The sequence below is a fragment of the Argiope bruennichi genome, chromosome 6 (assembly GCF_947563725.1).
Source record: "Argiope bruennichi chromosome 6, qqArgBrue1.1, whole genome shotgun sequence".
In the NCBI taxonomy this organism is placed as follows: domain Eukaryota; kingdom Metazoa; phylum Arthropoda; class Arachnida; order Araneae; family Araneidae; genus Argiope; species Argiope bruennichi.
In genome coordinates this window covers 75618264-75644554 of record NC_079156.1, presented here as the reverse complement: position 1 = coordinate 75644554, position 26291 = coordinate 75618264, and positions in this window count along the sequence as shown.

Sequence of the window (26291 nt, the reverse complement as noted above, 5' to 3'; positions counted from 1 at the left end):
AAATACGAATCCGATTTGTTTTATGCAATGTTAAATTATTTTCTACAAAATTCTATATTTAAATTATATATTATTTTCTCAAAATTTCGTCTGCATGTTTCACTTTTTTTTTTTTTTTGCAAATTAAAAAAAAAGTAATGAGAAAAAACGCTTCCTTTCGTAATATTATCTGAAAAGTAAATTCGAGATTATTTCCGTTAAGATTTTAAATCAGATTTAAGGAATGATGAAATAAAGTTTACTAGTCTTTATATTTCCAAACATTGCTTTTCTTTCTTATAATGCCCATTGATATTAGAATTTTTATTCGGTTTCATGGTTTGCTTTTCCTGTTCACTTCCGAGCATTGGTTTTCTTTCTATTAATGCATATTGTTATTAGAATTTTCTCCTTCTTTTTTTTTCAGTTTCATGATTTGTTTTTCCTGCCCATTTCTGAACTTGCTTTCCTTTCTTATAATAGACATTTTTATAGGAATTTTTTTTTCAGTTTCATGGCTTGTCTTTCCTGCACATTTCCGAAAGTTGCTTTCATTTCTTATAATGCCCAGCGTTATTAAAATCTTCCTCTTTTTTTTCAGTTTTGTGATTTGTTTTTCCTGCACATTTCCGAACGTTGCTTTCCTTTCTTATAATGCACATTGTTATTAGAATTTTTTTTCAGTTTTATGTTTTGTTTTTCCTGTACATTTCCGAACACTGATTTTCTTTCTTATAATGTCCATTGTTATTATAATTTTTTTTTCAATTTCATGATTTGTTTTTTCTGCACATTTCCGAACGTTGTTTTCCTTTTTTATAATGCACATTGTTATTAAAAGTTTCTCAGTTTCATGATTTGTTTTTCTTATGCATTTCCGAACATTGTTTTCTTTCTTATAATGCATATTGTTATTAGATTTTTTCTTCTTATTTTTCAGTTTTATGATTTGTTTTTCCGGTACATTTCCGAACATTGTTTTTTTTTCCTTATAATTCATATTGTTATTAATTCTTTTTTCTTTTTTTCGGTTTTATGATTTGTTTTTCCTGTACATTTCCAAACGTTACTTTTCTTTCTTATAATGCACATTTGCATTAGGATATTTTTCTTCTTTTTTTTTCGGTTTCATGATTTGTTTTTCCTGTACACTTTCGAGCATTGTTTTTCTTTCTTATAATGCATATTTCTATTAGATTTTTCTTCTTTTTTTTTTTGGCATTTATATGATTTGTTTTTCCTGTACACTTCCGAACATTGTTTTTCTTTCTTATAATGCATATTGCTATTAGATTTTTTTTCTTTTTTTCGGTTTCATGGTTTGTTTTTCCTGTACATTTCCGAACATTGCTTTTCTTTCTTACAATGTACATTGTTATTAGGTTTTTTTCTTCTTTTTTCCCAGTTTCAAGCCTCGTTTTCCTTTTGTAGTGAATTGAACTTTTTTAATACTGGTATATATACAAATTTAGAATATATATGAATTGTATTAAATATATTAAATATCCTATTTAATGGCTTTAAGAGCACGTTTGAACTTAGCAAACATTCTTTTTATATCTGAATTTTTCTTAAATTGTGTGCATAATTTGAGATTGACAAACAATTTTTGGGTAAAACTATCATATCAATAAAATTCAGCAAAACATTCTGCTCAGTAGCGGGCTGATTTTCTTAAAAGTCTAAGGGCTTGCTGAGTTTCGTGGGCTGATGGCGGTTTCTCTTCTAGCTCCTCTAATCATCATTGTTTTCGAGCTTCATATAGACATTTTTTTTATTCATCTATGTTAGATAAATTATTTCTTCTATAGATTTTTAATTGCCTTCCGGTTGATATCAGTTTTGAATAGGCCTCGCAATCAGGAAGGTCTACTGAAATTTCAATGAATCAGGGTCATTTTCTTGCTTCGTTCTTATAAAACTCTCCATGTCTAATTGCTTGATCGAAACTGATCACTATAAACGAATTATTGATCTCTACAACTGGAGGATTTTCTATTATTTATATGGGGAACCGTTCTTCGCTATTTCAATTAGTACAGCCTATTGATCTTTACATCCATGATCTACTATAAGGGAAGACTATTGTAACGCTATTAACTATATTTTACAAAGCTTAAAAATCAAATTCGATTTATTTTGAAAAAATTAAAATGGCTTTGTAAATGGTAAATAAAGCTAAAAACTATTTCAATCAATAAAAGAATTATTCTTATCGTTAAAAGCATCATTTGCATATTTTGAAATGGCGTGGGTTACAAAACGTCTATTAAATGAGAAAAACAAAATTACCCATTATCAAATTCTTGATAATAAAGCTCATAAAACGGAACACAAAACATAAAATATGAAGAGTTAAAAGTACATATTTCATAAATTCAATGTTTATCGAATATTCTATGTTTTGTTTGCTTATTTCCTGTCTCCATACTCATAGAATTTACAGGTACTATATTCCTTATACCAGAGAAAAAAATCAGACGTTTGTCTGGTTCATGTCTCGATTTATTCTATTCTAGTAAAATTATATTACGCTTTATCTGAAAAAAGAATTCTTGTATAACATATTGGTATAAAAATCCTGAAATCCTGCTTTTATAATTTTTATATGGCTGTAAATGTATTTTAGATGCCATTTTCTAGCTTTAAGCGGCATTCATTTTAAATGAAAATTATGTTAATTCTACAATGCTGGAATTTGGATATGATTTCAGCTTTAATATTTGCTAAAAAAAGTTCTATTAATATTTTAATAAGCCAGAATTAGCATCTAAATTTAAACAATTAATAATTATTTGGACGATTTCATTCGATCACTATGGCAAAATATATTAAAATATAATAAATTGGAAAAAATTAGGAGAAATTAGAAACTGTAGTTCGAAACATCAAAGAACAGTAATATTTCTAACTTCGTCTACTTTGATTTTATTTTTTAAATTTGCTTTTAAATATGCAGCAGCAATCATATGGATGCAATGAATGTATTCCCTATCGTCGCAATGCCCATATACATGAATGTAGCAACTAAAACAATGAAACATATTGTAAAATATACAATTTATTCTCATTTAGCAATTATATTTAACTAACATTCGCATGATTCATTATTACAAAATTATAAAGGCATTGAAGTAAATAGAATGAATTACAATTTAATTTTTCCTAATCATAAGAATTTTAATCAACATTTCTAGATTAATAAGCTATTTCAGCATGGGTGTAAAGATTAATGCAGAATTTAATTAATAATTAAATTCTGAATCGTTGTGCCCGTGTCTCACATATAAATTAAATTATCATTTATCCAAATTAAAATCAAATTATTTTAAGATGCTATAGTCTCGTATAAAAACTACAAACTAAATATTCTGTAGATTCTAATTCTTTAAAAAAGTATATATCTGAAACGGAAAATACCATCTAATTAAATTGTTGCTAAAATAAAACAAGTTTTAACATAAATGTTTATATTTTTCTATGATAAACAACAATTTTAGAAATTGTAGTTTATTAATTAATCTAATTAAATTGTTGCTAAAATAAAACAAGTTTTAACATAAATGTTTATATTTTTCTATGATAAACTACAATTTTAGAATGTCAGTATTCTTTGATGAATGTCGATATATACCAAATGCAACAGTTCAAGATAGAATATTTTATTAGATTTTTGTACATTTTGACCATTGCCAAAGCCAGCCGTCAAGCTCAAATAAGCTCTATGGGAGTCGAAAGAAGAACAGCCGAAGAAGTGAAGCATTTAAGAGGTTAAATATAGATATTAATAGTTTCGAAGGAAATTTCAATAATGATATGCCACAATTTTTTTCCGAAGAAAGGTATTGAAGAGGAGCTGTAGCCTTCATACTGAATCCCACCCGAACAACACTAATTTATTTATATAGAAAGGTAGGTCATTAAAATTATACTTGAATATCTAGCAGCAAAAATGTTACGAACGTCAAAAAGAAAAGTTTTTCTTGTTGAAATTGGGGATACATTCTGTGAATTTATTTCTCTTAAAATTTATGATACCAATTAAGGGGTTAAAATATACATACCCCGAGTATTGATCATGGTCGTATAAGTATGTTGTCGGTTGTTTTTATAATAGAAGAAGGCAAAAAACGGATATTATTACAAGCTTTAAAAAGAAAATTTACTCGTATTAAAATTGACGTTATCATCCGAATACAAGATTTATTGATATTGGCCATGGTCATATATATGTGCTGTCTGTTGGCAGTGGTTATTGAAATAAAAAAAAATCAATGAAAATGTTGCGAACTTCAAAATGAGAATTCATTCCTGTTAAAATTGGTGATACCAATTAGGGTTGAATATATTATCCTGATGTTGATCATGGTTATACATATGTTCAAATATGTTGGCGGTCGTAATAGAATAGAATAATGTGTGCAACAGAAATTATAACCACCTTTAAAGATTAAAATCCCGTGCTGTTAAAACTGAAGATACCGTTCGATTATAAGTTCCTGTTGTTCGGGCATATATATCTTCAAAGTCTGTTGGCATTTGTTGTTGAAATAAAAGGATGAAATCAACGAAAATGTTACGAACTTCAAAATGCGAATTTATTCCTGTTCAAATTGGTGTACCAGTTAAGGGGGTTAAATATACAAATACCTAATATTGAGCGCAGTCGTACAGATGTACGAGTAAGTTGTTATTGGAATATGTATGAGTATGTTGTCATTGGAATAGAAGATTGAATGCAGCGGAAATTATTATGAGCTATTACGACCTTTAAAAAAGAAGATTTCATCCTATTAAAATTGACGATATCGTTCGAATACAAGTCCCTGATGTTGACCATGGTTGCATGCATGTCCAAAATATGTTGGAGGTTATTGTTCAAATTGAAGAATGCGATCAACGAAAATGTTATGAACCTCAAAATGAGAGTTTGTTCCAGAAAATTGGGGATACTAATTAAGGAGTTAAATATACAAATCCCTAATATTAAATTATGGTCGTGTAGATGTCCGAATATGCTGGTGGTCTCAATGTGTTGGCGGTTGTTACTGGAATAAAAAAATCGATTTTTATAAATTTGCAAACACAAGTGATTTCTGTTATTGAAATAATTTTTTTATAGTCTAAAGCGCGCTATTCTATTTTAGCTTCAACAATATAGTATTTACTCATGCTGTAACTGAAACCTTCTCTGAATTGCATCATAATATGCTTTAATAATAAAGCATAACGTAAAAGGTTTCATTTTCTACCTTAAAGTAATAAAAATTATTATTATTTAGCATTCACTATCAGTTCACTCTGAATATCGATGGTTCCTAGTGTAAATACGAAATAATGATATTTAACAAATATATCGATCTTCTTCGGATGTATTCGGTATATGTCGGCAATTCCAAGGATTCGGTCATTCACAGTAACAGATATATACCAAAAGAATTTAAGCGCAAAAACAAGTAAAACGAAAAATAGAAAAATTCAGAAATAAAAGCAATGAAATATGTGAAGTTCAACATTCGTCTTCAGTCAGTAGATATAGACAAGGGTTCGAAATAAATGAGTCCTCTAGCGATTTAATCTCTTTCCGAAATGAGTTCCTAGGGTGGGAGGTCGTGTGGTCAATCATCATACTAAATTACTTGTCATCATGAAATAAATGATGAATCCCTTATGAAATCCACGCCATTTTCTTTTTCAGACGTCTGTTAAAATGTTTGCTTTTGAAATCCCATAAATCTATAAAAATTGCGTCGATTGAAGACAGAAATGACAGAAGACAAATTATTATTTGACAAAAATAATCATTTCTATTCCACATCTGGATTATTTGAAACTGAGATCTTTTTACTAGCCATTAAATATATAAAATTTGGAAGCAATTTTAGAAATAGGACAAGAAAAATTTTCAACTAGTGGATAGTGGTAATTTTTTTTTTCCATTTTAAAATTATGGCTGACAGATTTAGCATATGAATGTTTAAAATCAGTATGATGTTTTGTTATTTAATAATAGGAATTGAATATAGCATTTCACTACTGTGCTGTAAATCACAACAAAGCTTTCTTCGAAAAAAATGTAGGAAAACGGAACCGATGATAATTGGTCAAAAAAATACCAAGGTATTATTATATAATCAGGTTTTTTTTGTTGTTGTTATTGCCCTAATTATTTTTAAAAACATCGAAACTATTATTTGTAGTATAACACAAAGAATGCGGTCGTATTAAGCTCTGTAGAAGCTTTTAAGAAATGTAATATTCGGTGTTCCTTTTATCCATCTAATCATCGGAAATTTTGTTTCCTTTATTTATTTTTATTTCATCTTAATGTAATAAAATATAAACAAATAAAGGAAACAAATATCCAATTTAAATGTAGCATATGTCCATTTTTAAAGGACATAAATTTCAACAAACTGAAATATTAAATTGAGGATGCATTCCATCGAATGAGTTTCAATTCTTAGAAAAAAAAGTATTAATTAAAGATTTATTTATTATTTTTTTTTGTAAATAAAATTGCAAAAAAGTTACAGATCTTTTCTAACGCTTTCTAAATATTTAAATGCTTAATTTGTCTGAGCTGTTGATTTGAAAGTCAAGACACGAATTGCACCAAAAAATACATAAAATAAAAGAGAGTACTCTTGGAGATTAACATAGAGACTAAATGCATAAATAAAACAGAGCACAGATCTGCAAACAACTTTCAAAAGATTAAAAAATTTTTTAAAAAACTCACTGAGAATAATGTTCCAGCATTTCAAAATTACTTGATTTTAATTTCAATATGTCCAAATACATGAGTGCACAGAATTAGACAACACTGAAAATACACTTAAAAATAATGAAACATTCCAAAGTGGTCCTTATGTAGTTGCCTATTTTGCTTATTTGATAATCCGATTAGATTCGATGCAAATACTAATGTAGTTATATAGCATTGTAAGCCGAGCGATACATCCAGACATCCGGAAGGAGCGAGGTATTACTATAGAATATGTCAACATTTATCTGACCTTTGACTTTAAATCCAAGAATTTGTAAGAAGATTAAGTTTTGTCGATCTTAATATAGAAAAGTTAGCAGAAGCTCTATACGTCTTCTTAATGCATAGAGTAGTAGAAATCAGTAAAAACATGTACTGCATTCGAGCCTTATGCATGCTGAGCCTGACATCATCCACCAGATGATGTTGTACTCAATGGAGAAATTATGTGGAAGATTAAAAAATATTCCTTCTGAATGGAACGGGATTTAAAATTACAAAGTAAGCTCACAATAAATTTGCAAGATTTGAAAATTATATACTTGTCCGACAAAGCAGAATGATCTCAACTGCCGAAATAGACGTAATGTATTTTTTATCCGAGTTCTAATTTGGCTCCTTGCCAAATCAGCAAAAAAATAAAATTCCACTCAGCTGATTATCGATGTAGAAAAGCTTTTAATTTATGAGACAAAATAATTAAAAATCAATGAATAAAAAGTGTTTTGATCGTTCTTGATGTAAATATTGAAAAAATGTCTGAATAATGATCTTAGAAAAATTGAAAAAGATAACAGAATTAGAATGTCAAATGCCGGAATTCTAGATGCAATTTTTTAAATTTTTTTTGCAGAAAATGAGTAAATTTTAAAATTTTAAAAAAATCAATAAAATTAATCACTGGTGCAAAACAAATTTCTTTATAATGAAAATTATTTTTCTCTTCGGATGTACGCCGATTTTTTTATACAATCATTAAGAAAAATATTTTGGGGGAAATACGCATGAAACATCGTCCGAAACAACCTGAAATACTAAATAAAAAAATTTTGTCTTAAATTTTAAAATGCTACTTTCGAGTCACGTTGAACCCCTATGATTATTACTTATGCAAATTTCACGGGAATCTAATTTTGCATTGAAGACACATACACAAAAATGCTTAATTTATATAATACCTTCATATCAAAGTAAATGAGAAAAAGGCTTTTAAAATAAAATTTTTGATGTCAAGATTCTTGATTTACAATCGCAGATTTTGAATAACGATAGAAATTTTCATGCCTCTACTTTCCACATAACGGTTCTGGTCTTACGATGAAGTAAAAGAGGAGAAAGTGGGAGAAAATGTGTGGCTGACACCGGCAAGAGGGTTTGTGTTATTAAGAGCTCCGATGGGAACTCCGAGAAATGAGTTTAGATTTAAGATATAATAAACTCATGTTGCTAAGAAAAGTGTCAGCGCTTGTTTGAAGGCAATTATCGACACAAATATTGTTCAGAAAATCCGTCTGTGATTTGCATGATGAAAAAATCTGACTGGTTCAATAATGGATAAAGGCGCTTTATTTTACTCGAAAACGATAAATTTACAATAGCAAAACGCACCTGAAGAATAAAAAGAATAACACTTGAAGTAAATAATAAGTAAATTGCAGTAATAAACAATGGTAACAGCAAAAAGGTCTCAGAGAGAGGTTAAACTGAGCTTAATTGTTTAACGCATTAATGACTCGACCATTGACTGATGACTCCCATCTGCTCTATCCATCGGCTTATATTTATTTCCATGACAGGTAAATGAATATTCTAGAGAAAATATTGGATCTCGAATCCTAATAAAGCTATCTTCAAGATTCTCGAATGTTCTGGGCCCATCATTTTTGTCGCTAAAATTCGCAAAAGGATGCCAAATTTGTCACCAAAAGTGTGACAAATGCTGATGCGGTAAATTTTCAGTAACCATTAGACATATCCATAAAACTTTTTTACTTACAAGTAACTAATTGCTCAGGATAGCAATATTACAAATTCTTAATAATATAAAATACATGAAAATTAAATAATGTTATTAAAACTAAATAGGAGAAAGAATTACATGAAGCATTTCTAGATATCTCATACCAAAGCAAAAATTGCAATCTATATAAACCTACTTTTAAATTATTTACAGTAACATAATGACACAAATACTAAAAATTAAAAAAAACTACTTAATAAAGAAATTTAAAAGAAATAAAATGAATTTTAATTATCCTTTAACTCTAAAGTTTCAAAAAGTGACGGTAAATTAATTTTATATACCTTGCTTGGAAGTTTTAAATGTCATTAAACATAAATGACACAAACATTTGCCAGATAAATTTATAATTTTGAAGATTAAATTAATTAATTACGAAAACTTTATTCATTTTTACATATAACGTTATCAAAAACCAGCGTACTGTAATGTAATGCAGTAATATTTCACAGAAAGCGCATACTTTACTACACAATCCGTGTGCTAAGTAGTGATTGAAGATTAATTATCTTGTATGGAACGGTTATGAGAAATTCCATGAACATCAAGGAGCGACAAGCCGAAATCCGAAGACACTGCTGGAAAATGATTGGAATGCGAGAATTCATTAGTCAACGATTAGTCATGAAATTTTGCATTCCAATTCTCAGACTTTTTTATCTAAAAAGAATGTCTTTTTGACTTTTTTTTTATTTCAGGGAGCTAGTAAAAATTTTATAAATAATATAATTATAAAACAATATAAAATACTTTTTTTGTTAATGAAAAATAATTTCTTAAAATGCTATAAAGATTAACTTTTTCAATGAATAAATTTTTCATATGAGAAATTAATTTTTAAGATTAAAAAACTAATTTTATGCTAAAGTAATTGCTTCCTTTTGATGCTGGTAGCATTAATCTTTCAAATTTCATTTAGAGAAATAAGAAATTTTTATTTAAAAAATATTTAGGATTTATTTTTTTTATTTTTAAAAAGTATATTTAAGAATATTTGTATAAAAACAATATAGATATTTTTTACAAATTTTAAATATTAAATTTTTATTTAACTGCTTGATTTTCAAAATTCTCGAAGATTTTAGATATATTGCGTCATCCAAGATAAAAGAAATTCCATACCCCCCCCCCCCAACAAAAATCACAATAACAGCTCCTATTCTTAAGGGATTGATATAATGGAGGACAATATATAACTAATGGATATTATTACAATTTATGCAAAAAGCAATCCTGTTCTTCCTTCCTTCAGGGTTATCTACTCTAACGGACAAGGCATACTCCTTTATTATTCTGTCAGTAACTTTGAAAAAGAACGGAATCCCTGAAAGGATATTTAGGCGATCCGTTTATTGCTTTTCTTCAACGGTCGTTTGGGGTTGTTCAATACTAAAAGAGTTAATATTAATATAATTATTTTTCTATTAATTTCGTCATTCCTTTTTTTCAGAAGGCATGTTTTAAATCAGTAAAAATGCAAGATACATATCAAAATTTAACTTAATTATTTTTCCCCACAATTTCTCAAAGGTTGAATAACAAGCTTTTCTTCAGTGATTTTCATTTAACAAAATTTCTTACTGGACACGGTAATTTCAATTACTATCTCAAGAAATTTGGATTATCGAACACTGATCTGTGCTCTTGCAGCGTGGGTGGAGTTCAAAATGTCGAACACTTGCTTTTTGATTGCTCCAAACTTACTGAAAGGAGAAGAGATTTTATTGTGGATCTCGATGCCTGTAATATTGTTTGCACCTCCGCTTCATGTTTTGGTCGACCACAAAATGGCTTGTTTCTCATTCTGTAAATTTATTGCCTTTGCTGCTTCAATTTTTAATTAGTTTTGTTGTTTATTTTTTCCTGTTGTCTTTATCCTTATTTTTATATGTACATATTTTTATCTATGTATGTAGTTGTTTCTACTTACTTCTGTAAGCCTTGTGCTGTACTTTGTGGTGCACAAGGATTGACTTATTATTAATAAAAAAAAACCTAATTTTATAACTTACAACGCATTTATCTGTAGAATGGAAAAGGAGATGACATCATAGTACAGAGCAAAATTGAGTAGTTACGTTCCTTCAGGGAATACGACGTCTTTTTAATTAATTTGTTTAATGAAGACGCTTTTTTTACTGTATTAAAAATAGAAATATTTTAAATTAATAATTTATACTGATTAAACAGATAAGCTGGGAAATGGTATGCGGTGAATTCCAAACGAGTAACAATGTCTAAAAGTAATTGTCTTTATGAGTGCTTTATCAGATACGAGGACGTGAACTTCTACCGAGAGGGAAAGTTCATGCATCTATCTATATTGTATGATCAAATATTTGATACATTTTATCAATATCGTGACAGATATCAGACATCTCATAATTAAATCTGATACAAAATCATTAATAATTTGATTAATGCTGTTGAGAATAATGATTAGATTGCAATCGATAAATTTGATATCTTCTCGGAGATAAATATTGATCATTTCGCTGCTGACACGTTATCAAAATATTTGCTGCTTCTGATATTGTATAGAATTCACATTAATCCTCTCAAATCATATATCGTGTTTAATCTTTAAAATTATTTTTATTTCTGTCTTTTCTTTGATAAAATTTTTTTAAAAAGACAAAATTTATAAAGAAAATTTCTTTTTACTATACTTAATATATATATATTGGGATTTTTATTATCAAATATTAAAATTTTCTTTATATTTCTTTTAAAAAGTTGGCGATTTCCAAACGTAATCGTGACAATTTTTTATTGTATCATTAATAGATGTTTGTTACCATTTCTGCTATCCATCCAAGATGGCGGACTTTTGGCGAGTTTTTAAACGATTGGCATAATTTTGATGTATATTAATCTTAAGTCTTACCCAACACGTTTATCAAAAAAATAATTTAAAATAATTCGACAGTGTTTTACCAAAATTTTCAACTATGTCGTTAGTTAATTAACAACATAGTTCATAAATCTACACAAAATTAAATCAATACATTTACAGCTTGTAATTAATTAATTAATTTAGATGATATTACAAGAATAAATAAATCGTTTGCAACGTCACAAAAATAAAATAAATCCTTTTTAAGAATACAGAATTAATAAATCTTCTGCACTAACTTATGCAATATAATAATACATTAACATTTTCTGTAATGAAATTAGTTGATATGAAATAAAATATTATACAATCAAATAGATGAAATTTTCAATTCAAATAGATGAGATTATTTTACCAAAATTCCAAACCATGCCATTAATTAATTAATGGAACATTTCATAAATTTGCACAAAATGAAATTAATATTCGGGCAGTTTCTAATAATTAATTAATTTAGATGATATGACGAGAATAAATAAAACGTTTGCAGCGTCACAAAAAGTAAATAAATAATTTTTAACAACACGAAGAATCAGTAAATCGTCTGCAACAGCTTAAACAATATAATAATACAATAACATTTTTTGCAATGAAATTAGCTAATACGAAATGAAATATTATGCGATCAAATAGATGAAATTTTCAATTTAAGTAGATGAGATCTTATCAAAATTCCTAACTATGTCACTAGTTAATTAATGACACAGTTCATAAATTTGCATAAAATGAAATCATTGCATGGATTGCATGTAATTAATTAATTAATTTAGATGATATGGCAAGAAAAAATAAATCGTTTGCATCGTCACAAAAAGCAATTCAATCATTTTTAACTACACAAAGAATTGATAAATCTTCTAGAACAGCTTATACAATATAATAATACAATAACATTTTTCTGCGATGAAATTAATTCATGCGAAACAAAATATTAGAGGATAAAATAGATTAAATTACTCAAGAAAATACCAACGGTGATTATAAATAATATTTAGTTGAGCAAGTTAAGTTTGCGTAAAAACTTATTCTGCGCCATACTTTCTTTATCATAAAGTTAATTGCGATAAAGAAAAAACGCAGCTGTAGATTTTAACCGACAACTTACAGTACTAGCATGAAATGTTAGAAAGAAATAATTGATTTTATATTAGAAAATCAAGCAAGGAAAGAACAAGGTCATAATTTGTTTACTAATAATGGCTCAAACCGGATAAGACTTGCAGTGATTTCCGGTGTACAACTTAATAAAGGAAAACATGTATGGCTTCTCTAATGAGTTTAAACTGTATTGTATTAGTGTCTCTCTGTTTCTGTAGCTTTTAAATGTTTTAAAACTATAGAATTTGATATTAATACTTCTAAAATTTGGATGTTATCCGAAATTCATAAAAACTTTCAACGTTTCTCTAGGATAACCAATTTATTGCAGTTAATACAAAAGTATGTTTATTAATCAGCAGTTCTGAATGTAACATACATGAAATGATTGGATTAATATAGTATCACTTTTATATTCACATATTGACACCTCTATTTGAATCGTAAACAATACATATTACAGGGTTGAATTTGATACGGAACAACATGAAATTCTAATTTTTATTTTTTAGAAGAATAAAAAGTAAAAAATTATCCTATAAAATATAAATTAGACTAAAAATTCAGAAAATATCGTTTGCACATTCCTTAAACATAAAGTATTTTCGAATAATACATAAAGATTAAAAGAATATAAAAAACAAAATAATTCAGTTTCAGCAGAATTAATCAAATTAATAATTTGTTATAATTGATTTTAAAAACATAATAATTTGCTATAATTAATTTTTTTTAAAAATTAATACTTTGTGAACAAATTAAAAGGGCAAAAATTAAGTTATAATTATAAATTAGATCAAAAATTCAGAAAATATTATTTCCATACTCATTAAAACGTAAACAAAAAAGTATATTCGCGTATTGTATTCAGGCTAAAAAATTGTGAAATCAAAATAATTCAGTTTTAGTAAAATTTATCAAATTAATAATTTTTTATCATTAATTTTTAAAAAATAATAATTTTTAACAAAAAAATCAAAAATTAGCCTATAAATTATATAAAAAATTCAGAAACTATCATTTCCATATTCATTAAAACGTAAACAAAAAAGTATTTTAGGATAATGCATATATGCTAAAAGAACATAAAAAACCAAATAATCCAATTTTAGCGGAATTAATCAAATTAATAATTTAATTAGTAATTTTTTTAGTAAATTAAAAAGTAAAAAATGATCTTATAAATTATAAATTAGACTAAAAATGCATCAAATATCGTTTCCATATTCGCTTAAAAGAAAGCAAAAAAGTATTTTCAGATAATGCATTCAAGCAAAAAGATACGGAAAACAAAATAATTCAATTTTAGCGGAATTAATCAAATTAATAATTTAATTAATAATTTTTTGATATTAATTTTTAAAAAATAATAATATTTTAGCAAATTGAAAAACAAAAATTAACTTATAAATTATAAATTAGAAAATATCGTTCCATATTCATTCAGAAATTATCGTTTCCCTATTCATTTAAACGTTAAAAACAAGTATGTTCATATAATGCATTTAGGCAAAATGTTTATGAAAACAAAATAATTCAGTTTTAGTAAAATTAATTAAATAATAATTTTTTATTATTATTAATATAAAAAAAGATAACTTTTTAGCAAATTAAAAGGAAAAAATGATCTTATAAATTATAAATAAGACCAAAAATTCAGAAAATTCACTTCTCAATATTCACTTGAGCGTAAACAAAGAAATATTTTCCGATAATGCATACATACTAAAAGAATATGAAAAACAAAACAATTCAGTTTTAACGAAATTAATCAAATTACTAATTTAATTAATAATTTTTTATTATAATCTAAAAAAAATTAATAATTTTTAGCAAATTAAAAGGTTGAAAACTATCTTATAAATTATTAATTAAGCAAAAATTTTTGAAAATATCGTTTCTATGCTCATTTATACGTAAACAAAAAAAAAAGAATATTCACATAATGCATTCAGGCTTAATGAGTATGAAAACAGAATAATTCAGTTTTAGTAAAATTAATCAAATTAATATTTTTTTATTATTAATTTTAAAATTTAATTACTTTTTAGCAAATCAAAAGGTCAAAATATAGGTTTATAAATTAGACCAAAAACACAGAAAATATTGTTTCCATAGTCATTAAAACGTAAACAATAAAGTATTTTCTGATAATGCATTCAGGCTAAAAGAATATGAAAAACAAAATAATTCAGCTTTACCAAAATCATTCAACTCTCTTTTAACTGGATTCCAGGAATACCTCGCAGAAATTGCATTTATTTATATCTCTGGTATTATCACAAAAATAGAATATTGGGAAAAATTTCTAAACTAGATTCTATTACAGAAAGTGATAAATTATTTAAAAAATAAAAATTCAAGTGACTGAGTGGGTATTAAACAAATCTCTTTCTCGTGAGGAAATTTCTCTAAAAAACGATAGAGGGTCGTAGGGATAAATTGTTGAATAAATGACGTGCTTACCTGAATCATTTGCATTTCATAAATCCTTCTCTTCGTTTTAACAGCTTTTCATCTCCAACTTCTGAAAATTGTGTATAAAGCGAGTTTGGCTAAGCAAATATTTCATCAAAATGACTTGCTGATCAAGCTAAAGTTTCCACAGAAAGGTAAAAAAGAGAAAAAGAATCCAGGTATTACAGCCCCTCGTTTTTGAAAATGCTAATAGAAATTGCATATTTTATTAATGCTGATATGTCAAAAAATTTGCTAATTTCTTGAACATAATGGAAAGTAAATTAACATTAATTAAATAATAAATTATGCACATTTTGTTTTGCTAATGAAATTTCGTGAAAATATGAGTATATTCAAGTATGTGTGTGTAATGATATTTTTTAATCTAGATCATATTAACTACATTCTAAAATGTTCTCTTATTTACTGATTCAATTTCCACTTATTATTTAGTTTACGCGTTCTATAAAACTTTTCACTTCAGCATCTTCACACCCTCCAAGTGAAGAGAAAAATCCTTAACACTCATCACATTTTCACAAAGATACCTAAAATTTCCTTGACTAAATCGACAAGTGTTAAAGAAATCCTTATCAAAATCTCATTGTAAAACCACTGAAGGGAAAATTTTTTCCACTTTTACACTTGTATCGCAATGTAAACGAACGTCAGTTTTATTATCGCTTCTTGTAAATAATATGCCTCCCATGGTGAAATAAATCAAAGTTATAAAATTTCTAAAGTTTTTTCTATTCAGCCGCGCAACTGTTGAGATATATTTATATGTATATATCTTTTTAATATTCTGAATAATCTAAAGCCGTGCTGGATTTTTTTAAAATTCTATGATGGTTTTTTGGATTTTTGAAATGTGGTCATTAAGAGCTCTTATACATGGATTAAAGATTTTCAACATCCACATTAAGATGATCCTTTTTGAATCGATACATAAATGCTTTAAATCATTAGAGAAGTAAAGTTTTTTTGGTTTAGATATTCTCAGATTCGAACATTTTAATACTCTGTATAATCAGGACTCAAACTTAAGAGTCTTGGAAGTGAAGTTGATGTTCAGGCATTGCATTATTTTTGGAAATAGCTTTATTAATATATTCGCTTTCAGAAAAAAAAAATGTAAATATTTTTTACTTAAAGATTTTTTAAGTTAAATGCTTTTAATTTATTTTTAATCTTTCCGAGTTCAGATTATCATTTGATAAAAAAAGTGACTGAAAAGAAAATAAATACCTTAGTATTATTAAATACTAGCCGCCTTTGGCGACCAGCCGGTTCGCCAATCTTAATGTTCGTTAAAATTTTAATAATTAAATATTTTATGCAATTTCTACTTTAATAGCTTCTTCATCAAAATATTTTAAAACTTCAAATTTTGATTATCATATAATTCATTCATAATATTATAAAGGCCTTCAGTCATAACGTAATATGTATCTCTCTCATTTTCTGTTAGCACCCGTAGAATTTATGCTTTAAATTAAAGTGGAAAGAATTTATCTTCAATTAATATAATAATATTTTTTACTGAAACAAAGCATTTTTTTATAATCTGATTACTGAAAATAGAGTCACTCAGCGTTTAAACTTTATGGGCACTAAAGAATATTTTTTTAAATTTATGTAATATCTCAAGAGTTCTTCAACAAAATTTTCTTAGATTCATTATGAGCAGATCGATTCATTAACAATGTTTAAATTTAAATGCATCAAACACTAAGAAAATAAAACGAATCGTTTAAAATAAACGGTTGAAAACAGGTTTTAAAAAAACTACTTAAAAAACGTTGTACTTAAAACTATAAGCATATACATGTTGTCATGGCAACAATCAGAACAGAATGCGCATGCGTGAATTTTCTTCGCCGGTTACGTAACGCAAATACGTGATTTTTTCTACGCCAGTTGGGGTAACGCTATGCGGATTAGAAATTTTTAATTTCCTTTATTCTGTTTTATTTTAATTCAAAAGTACTTCAGAATGAATCTGAAAGATTGATTCATTAACAATGTTTAATTTTAAATGCATCAAACATTAAGAAAATAAGCAGAACCGATTGAAATAATCCGCCGAAAAATTTTAACCCTAGCCTCATTACTGTTGGGAGAAAAAAACAACGGAAGCCTTTCTCGTTTGGCGCTGGGGATAATGGAAGATTTTTTTGGCGGAAAAGTTGGCGGTGGGGAAAATGGAAGATTTTTTTGGCGTTAAAGTTAGTTTTTAATTAATAATTAAAATTCTAATTAAAATTTCAAAAAAAGGGACCCCAGGTGCACATTCCCGACCTCTAAGGTATACATGTACCAAATTTGATAGCTGTATGTCAAATGACCTGGCCTGTAGAGCGCCAACACACACACACACACACACACACACACATTGAGCTTTATTATAAGTATAGATTTAAAATTGCTTGTTTATTTAATTTTAATCAATTAATTAAAATCATTCAATCTTTATTCATTTCTATCCAGATCATGCTATCATATAGGTCTCATAAAACCGTCACCATTCCAAATGACAAGCATATAAACTTGCATATAAAAGCAATTTATTTTGGTAATGCCAAATGGCATGAAATGTGCCAAAAAAAATCAATAAAAAATATAATAGATCTTTTAAATTCTTAGTCGTTTTCCTGAACGTAAGCAATTGAACTTAACATTAAAAAATGCCTCTAGAGCATACTTAATCTGTTGCCAACAGCAAAAGGGAAATAATAATAATAATAAATGAGAAGTTTGAAAATTGCCGCAAAACTTCCACTCTGTTCTCTGTCAGCAAAAATGGAGCCGAACAATCAATATCGCAAACCATTATTTCTGCATGACATCCGGTATGGACTGAGGAAGCAGACCGATGACGTCACGTCGAACTTTCATTGCCGGAAGCTCCAAACGACTTTACATTTCGAAATCAAACCAAGAATTGACAGTGAAAAAGAATAAAGAGACCTTTAATTTTCAAATAAAAGTGATATCCTGAGTGAAAAATAGTTTCAAAGTTTATTTTAGTTCATACCGGGAAATGTCAGTTGTGCTGAATTAGTTAGATAATATGTCTAGTTAGATAATGCATAGATTTCTTTTTTGAATATAGAACTGTAATTGTCTTTTAAATTGCCATGGAAACTGAGAAATCTATAAAATTAGCTTGTTTCTTTTTTTGCTTAGAAATTTGAAAGTTTTTTATTAGTAACTTTTAATTACAATTTTATATAATAATATATTTTATTAAGGATTTGAAGTATGTATCATAAAACGGCTCAAAGGTATTTTTTATTCATTAACTTGACGTTTTTAACAACCAATCTGTTCATAGGGATTACTGATTGCTAAAAATATCAAAAATTTTTGGGCTACTTGGTTTTAATGACTTATTCGGCAAAATATTTTTAAGGATTAAGCTTTCATAAACCTTATGCTATTCTGTTCTTTGTGCCACGCAGTCCTAAAATATTTAATCTATATTTTTATGTATATAATTATAACTCAGAAAAGAGAAAGAAGAGGCAGATTTTCTGTATTTTGCAACATTTTTTATTTATTTTTTTTTATTTTGAAGCCTAAACCTTAATTGTAAGCAAAACAAAGTTTCAAAAATTTTATTAAGATCATATTGCCCTAATAATAACCCTACTGAACATTTAAAAATAAACCGAATCTTCATATTTTGACCATCAAAAATGGATATAACATTAGTAGCAACAATGAAAATGAGTTGAGATTCCTATCAAAAATTAAATGTATTATTAAATGCTTAAAGTAAAATATTAGTATACTTATATTAGTAAAATATGCTTAAAGTATTTTGTACAAATTTACTAAAAAAAAAATTGGAATCATTTGAAAGTTAATTTTTAAGATGATGTAAAAATTATTTTCTTTGCTACAGAATTTTCAAGTTTTACGAAAAAAAATTTCCAAAATTTTTCTTAATTTCGAAGTAATTAAAATTTTAAAAGAATAGCTCCAAGATGCACATTTTTACTTGTCGTAGCATATAATGCAAATTTAATAGCTCTAGGCTAAATTTTGTGACATGCAGACAGTCAAAATATACGCACAGACACACACATATTCATTTGTAATAGTCGTAGAGGTAGGCATCAAGTTTTATGAGTATCAACCCAGATCATTCTAAATATGGGCCTGGGGTTTTGATTCTGTGAAAAAGTCTAAAATTTGATATAACTGATAAGATAAGTATAAACAAAATGTCTTAAATATAAAAACACGATGTATTTATATAATTTTAATATTAAAATATGTCATATTATGTCCCCATAAGGCCCTATGCATAATAAAAAATGAAAGAGTGAACCTTATATATATTCTATATACAGTCAAACTTAGCCTAACTTTGCAAAATGGGTGATTTGCACATGGAACAAAACAGAATGTAAAAATGTGACTCGTTTAACGAATGATGTTTCGCAGAAGGAGTGACGAGTAAACATTGTGACGTGACATGTTGGATTGGCTTGTATCAATTTGTGTTCAGTGTTTCTTTGAATAGTTCTTATATCTGCATGGAAGAAATTTTTGCTGGATACCGTTGTGAAACTCGATTCCAAAGGGTTTAAGCAACTTCATATGGAGCTTTAATCAACGAGTTTTTTATCTCTGGCCAAGATTATGATATTAAAAGTAGAGAACAAAAACACTCATGAGTTGGTGGAAGAACATAGCTAGAACTGATGCAGAGCTTATGAAGCTTCATTCTGTGCCATAGTAAAAGGCTGCGGAAGAGATTTAATCAAGATAGGAAGAAATAATAGATATAACAGGGAAAGAATTTTCTAGTGAAATAAGAAGGATTCTAAAAGTATGGGAAATTATTGCATCGCATATTGAAAAGCGGCCCTCTGATAACGCAGTAACTATGCGTGTTACATATTCATTTAACAATGATTCCGTGTAGTTTTTTTGCCAAATTTTGAAGTCTAGCCAAAGACAGCTTTTAAAAAAAATGATGCATTATAAATAATAAATTACATTTGTTCGGTAAATATCATAATCTAAATCTGTTAATAGACATTTAGCAAACGATTCCTTTTCAGACATTTTATAACTGCTACCATTTTTATTTTGTTAAAATATTATTAAAAAGTAAAAGCAAACGATTTTTTCTTTGATAAACATATTTTGTTAATATTATTTCGTTTATTTTTTGTATAATAGCTGATGATCAATTGTAAACCTTCTGGAATCTGGCAATGTTTGTAAGATACGCTGTTATGTTGAAAGAATAAACAAACCGATGGAATTCTAAATTGCTTGGAGTATTATTTTACTTGTAAGAATTTAAGATGCTCTGCAAATTATAGTTTGAAGCTTAAGAAAACGGGTAGTTTTCTAAAAAGCATGCGAAAGCATTGTTATAAATTTGTTTGAATATTTCTTTCGGAATGGAACACATTGTTTTATTTAGCATGAATTTGGGTGGGAAAAAAATAATTTTTCTAAACTAGTGTTTTGCATTACAAATAAGATTCAAGGACGAATAATGCTCCTTAAGCGAGTTCAATTGCATTTAGTTATTTTATAGAGAACCATTCATTTATAAACATAAAAAACAGCCTTGGGAAATATATTAATAAATGGGATTATACTGATGTCTACTGATGTCTGTAAACAAAAAGAAAAATAACTGCGGGCAACACGGAAACATTTTAAATTAATGTAATCAGTATTAATAAGAATTTATTTTCAAATAAATAGGAAAAAAGAACATAAAATTGAAGTAAGAAAATATAACTATTAGTACAAAGATTTATTTTATTATTACTATTATTTGATATGAGCATGAGCTGAAATTAGAACTGAATCGTTGCCAATTCAGGAATAAATATTTATCTTCGGGCTAAAAAAAAATTAAAATTCTACCTTGAATAAGGGAATTATTTCTTGGATACAAATGCCTGGTTTTTCTGGCCATTTTTTAAAATGACTCGTACAAGATCATGAAGGTGAATTATACTTTATCAACTAAGAACTGGCGAATTATAATTTCTCTTCTGCTTTCCACTTATAACTTCATCCATAATTAATTTTTTATTATAATTTTTTACATATTTCCGAATTATATATTCATACGCAGTAGTTTATAGAATAAAAAGAAAAAATGAAAAAGTATAATCCTCACTGATTTGCTTTCCTATTAAATCTAAAATCGGGTTAATCAGCTTCAAAACTTTTTTGATATTATCTACGAGATATATCAAAATGAGATATATCGCCCCATGTGTCATGTATTCTCTTTAAAATAACGAATCTTCATCGTATTTAATGCAGTTAATTTTTACCTTTACTAAAAACTTATTAATTAACAAATTAATAATTAACTGGTTCTTGTACGTTAACTTTTTGAGCATCCTTTTATCAAAATATAAAAAAATAAATATTCCGTCAACAAATAATTTCAGATTTTAGCTTCATATCCTCTAAAAAATCACCACAAGTTATATGGTATCAAGTTCAACAACTATATCTTCGGAACAAGCTTCAGTGCGTAGAAAAGATATACCTCCGAATACTTGACACACCCTTATTTTGAACGCTGAAGACACCTGCCAAAATCCGGCAACGCACCCACCCTTTTATTTTCAGGGTCTTTGACCCCACCCTTTTCACGAAAATCAGAAATTGCTTCGGTAGGAAACCCCCTTTCTACCAGAAATCGATATCTTTTTAACGACCATTCCTTTTAGCAGTAATCATTTTCCTCCGCTTGTTTCTTGGCAAAAATTTTGACTTGATCAATCTGTTACTTCCTGGAAAGAAAAGTAGTATTTGTTTGAACACTTTTTCCATTCTTTCGTGTTTCGATCAGTTTTGGGGGAAGTTTTGTGATGACTTAAGAGATGACAGATTGAAGATTTTGATGGATTGAGCATGTTGACAATCGCATGCACGTGCTTATAAACAGCGGCGGATTTGCGTATCTTGTTGGCCCAGGAACTGCATATTGTGTGTCCCCTCTTTTAATGAGATGGCCAATAGAATTTCCCATTTCAAAACATTTCTTACAAGTTAATGATTTATTTTAAGTTAATATTTTTATTTTGTTAACTTTGGATTAGTTTAGTTTACTTATTTTAACGTTTCGTTTTTCAGCAATACTAGGGGCTTTGTTAACTTTGGAATATGTTTTCGTTTTTATTTATCTATTATACTGCTCATTTCAGAATCCTGAGAGGATAACTTTTCTACGATTCTATTTCACTAAGTGATGAGATGCAAAAGGATGAAACATTCCGAAACCGGAAACATTCCGGAAATTAAAGTCATTCTTTGACTTTAATTTCCGTCCTAATAGATACTTTTTCCTTCTATTTTTTTCACATGTATGTGAGCATCGTGACTTTTCTGAGCGCATCATTTTATTTTAATTCAATTCGCGAGTAATCAGATTTTACTATATTGTAAAATGTAAACATAATGTTACGAATCTGTGATGCTGCTTCCCAGCATAGCTGGTTCCATAGGAGGTCCCAGAGCTTGGCGACTTTGGCGCCAAAATAGATTATACCCGAAGCATTGAGAATTTTCCCAATCCGTCCAGTAGGAACCGAGTTATGCCTCGAACGTTCCTGATTGGTTAAGAGGCTTCTAGCCCCGCCTCCTGAGACCTATAAAAGGAATAGCCTGCAGCTGCCGCAGGGGTGGTGAACTAGATCGGAGAGTAGTCGGAAGCGACAGAGAAGAGCAGTCGGGATCGACGGTGAAGAGTGGCCTTCCAGAGATAAGCGGAGCAGCGACGGAGTCAAGCTAGTGCTGAACTAAGCTGTGCGCTACTGTCTGCAGTAGATTCTTGTTGTATGCTGCACTTCTCGACTGAAGATAATCATCTTCTGTGTTGTATATAGTTGTCGTCTTTGTGCTGTCCTGTGTGTCTTCGTGTAAATAAACGTCGTTGTTTCATTTTCTACTGTTGATTGAGCGTTCTACACACCATATAACTTCCACTATCCAAACGAACCCCAGGAAATTTAGTAACAATATCCTTTCATATTTCCTCTCACCCCTATTTTGATGAATTAAACCCTCCCTAACGCATGCGCAAAAGCGGGGAGGTTTTTAGAATCCGTTGGCTAACAATAATTCCAGACCGCCTAGTATTTCTGTTTGTACACACTTTTATTGAATCAGACGTTCAGTTTTATGAATATTCTAATAACTAAGAAAATGCTATGAAACATATAAAAATTTGACCAATTAGTGATAAAATATTAATATTATTCTAAAATTTAATCATTCATAGAATTTTTATTTTTTACAAACTTATTTATTTATTAACTAGGAAAATAAATTTTTCTAGACGACTTGTTTTCAGTCCCAGCTAAGCTTATGGATTCTAGGCAACTTCCTAGTTTGAAATCCTCACTGTTTATAAATAAGAAACCTAATCGGCCGATCTATGTTAGGGGGCTTACTTCGAATAACGAATTTTCAAGCTTTGAATATATAATATTTCAATCTTAATACAGTATGCAATTCTGAAAGGTTTTGAATGTAGATGGAATTCAATACTCTTTTCGAAGATCACACTTATAAAGTTAAAATTATATTTTTAGGATTACAGCAGGTACATGAATATGCATTTAGTAATGCTTTATACCATTTAAGTTACTCATTCAAAAAATTGTGTAAAATTTGTTCACTTTTTTTATGCCTGTTAATGTTTCAGAGTGGTAATAATGTCTTGCCATCTTTTCATGAAAAGGACGTCAGCAAACTTTGACTTACTGGATTGTTCAATAAATGTTAAGGGAACTAAAATAGGAACAGAACATATATTAAAGTTTCTTCATTGCATTAAAAGAAATCAACTAGGCTGGTCTCCCCTAAACTTTTTTGCATGCTCTTTCATATATCTAACATAATTAATAATCGAATACAGTTGAGGAATTTAGCAAAGCAATGAACACAAACAAGTTCTCAGATTTTCCCACATTATAGTAGCGTGCTTTATATTATACTAGCCGCCTTTGCCGACCAACCGATTCGCCAATCTTAATGCTCGTTAAATTTTAATAATTAAATATTTTATGTAACTCCTATTTTAATAGCTTCTTCATCAAAATATTTCAAAGCTTCAAATTTTGATAGTCATATAATTCATTCATAATATTATAAAGGCCATCAGCCATAACGTAATATGTATCTGTCTAATTTTCTGTTAGCTCCCGTAGAATTTATGCTTTAAATTAAAGTGGAAAATTGGTTAAATTACGATTAATATAAGAGCATTTTTTTTTAATATGAGAACTAAAAACAGAGTCGCTGAATATTTTAACTTTATGGGCACTAAAGAATATCTTTCTTAATTTATGTAATATCTCAAGAAGTTTTCTACAAAATTTTCTCAGATTCATCATGAACAGATCAATTAATTAACAATGTTTAGTTTTAAATGCATCAACCTCTAAGAAAATAAACACAGCCGTTTGAAATAATCGGTCGGAAACACGTTAAGCCTTCAAATCCAAGTCCGTATCCGTTGAAAATAGAGTTGTCAACAATCAGAACACAATGCACATGCGTGTATTTTCAACGCCAATTATAGTAACACAAATGCGGAATTTTTATACGCCAGTTGGGGTAACGCTATACAGATTAGAAATTTTTAATTTCCTTTATTCTGTTTTATTTTAATTCAAAAGTACTTCAGAATGAATCTGAAATATCGATTAATTGGCAATGTTTGATTTTAAATGCAATAAACACTAAGAAAATAAACAGAATCGTTTGAAATAATCGGCCGAAAATATATTAAGCCCTTCCTCGTTAGCGTGGGAAAAAAACTAAAGCCTTTCTCATTTGGCGGTGGGGAAATGAAAAGATTTTTTTGGCGGGAAAGTTAGTTTTTAATTAATAATAAAAATTCTAATTAAAAATTCAAAAAAGGGACCCCAGGTGCACATTCCCGACCTCCACGGTATGCATGCGCCAAATTTGATAGCTGGCCTGTAAAGCGCCAACACAACACACACATTGAGTTTTATATAAGTATAGATAGATAAAAGCGTATTTCGTATGGTGTAGACAATAGGCATTTGTGTATTATTAATATTAAACAACTTTGATTTTTTTGTTAATAACATGAAAATAAATTTGAATTTTAAGAAGAGATTTAAAACTTTAATTTAATCACAAATTATACCTATACTAATAATAAAGATGAATGTGTGTGTGTGTGTGTGCGTGCGTGCGTGCGTGTGTGTGTGTGTGTCTATGTGTGTGTATGCGTGCCTGTGTGTTTTGGCGCTTTACATTCCAGACTGTTTAACCAAAAGATACTAAATTTGGCATACTTTGGACGGTGAAAATGTGCACCTCAAAGCGATTTTTTTTTAAATTTTAATTAATTAAAAATTAAGTTGAATTTTGGAATTTTTTCTGTGATATCTTCTGAAAATATTATTGCAAAAAATGAATTATACTCCATTTCAACATTTCCAGAAATATATTTTTAACAATATAAGATTAACGATCGTGCGTGTAATTCCTGAAATTTTGGCAATTTTTTTAAAAATATTTTTTTGCTTAATTTCCAACTATAGACTACATTTTCGCCCTGAAATTCAAACCGTTTTCATTGTTTTATCAGCTGTCTCATGTCTTGATTTTTTTTTCATTGCAGAAAGCTAAAAAAGAAAGATTTTTATTTAATGTATGCTCAGTATAGGAGAAAGATAAAAAAAAATTAAGGTACAATATTGTAAAATTTTCAAGGTCCGGACATTTACGTTTTTAATAGTGCCATGATGTCATGTTATTGATCTTCTCTATAAATGTCCAGGTACAAAGTGAGCAGAGCATATGAACGTAATTAAAATAATAAGTTTTAGATCTGAAATTTTGGAAAATCATAAACATGAAGTTATATCTAACGATTTAATTGATTAAATATAGCAAATATCTAGATCTCCCTCATCGGTAAAAGAAGTATTAAGTAATATTACATGACCTTACACTAACAAGGACGAGTTCAAAATCAACGAAACCTCCTATAATATTGAAACCAGCCCTTGAAAAGATAAATCTTT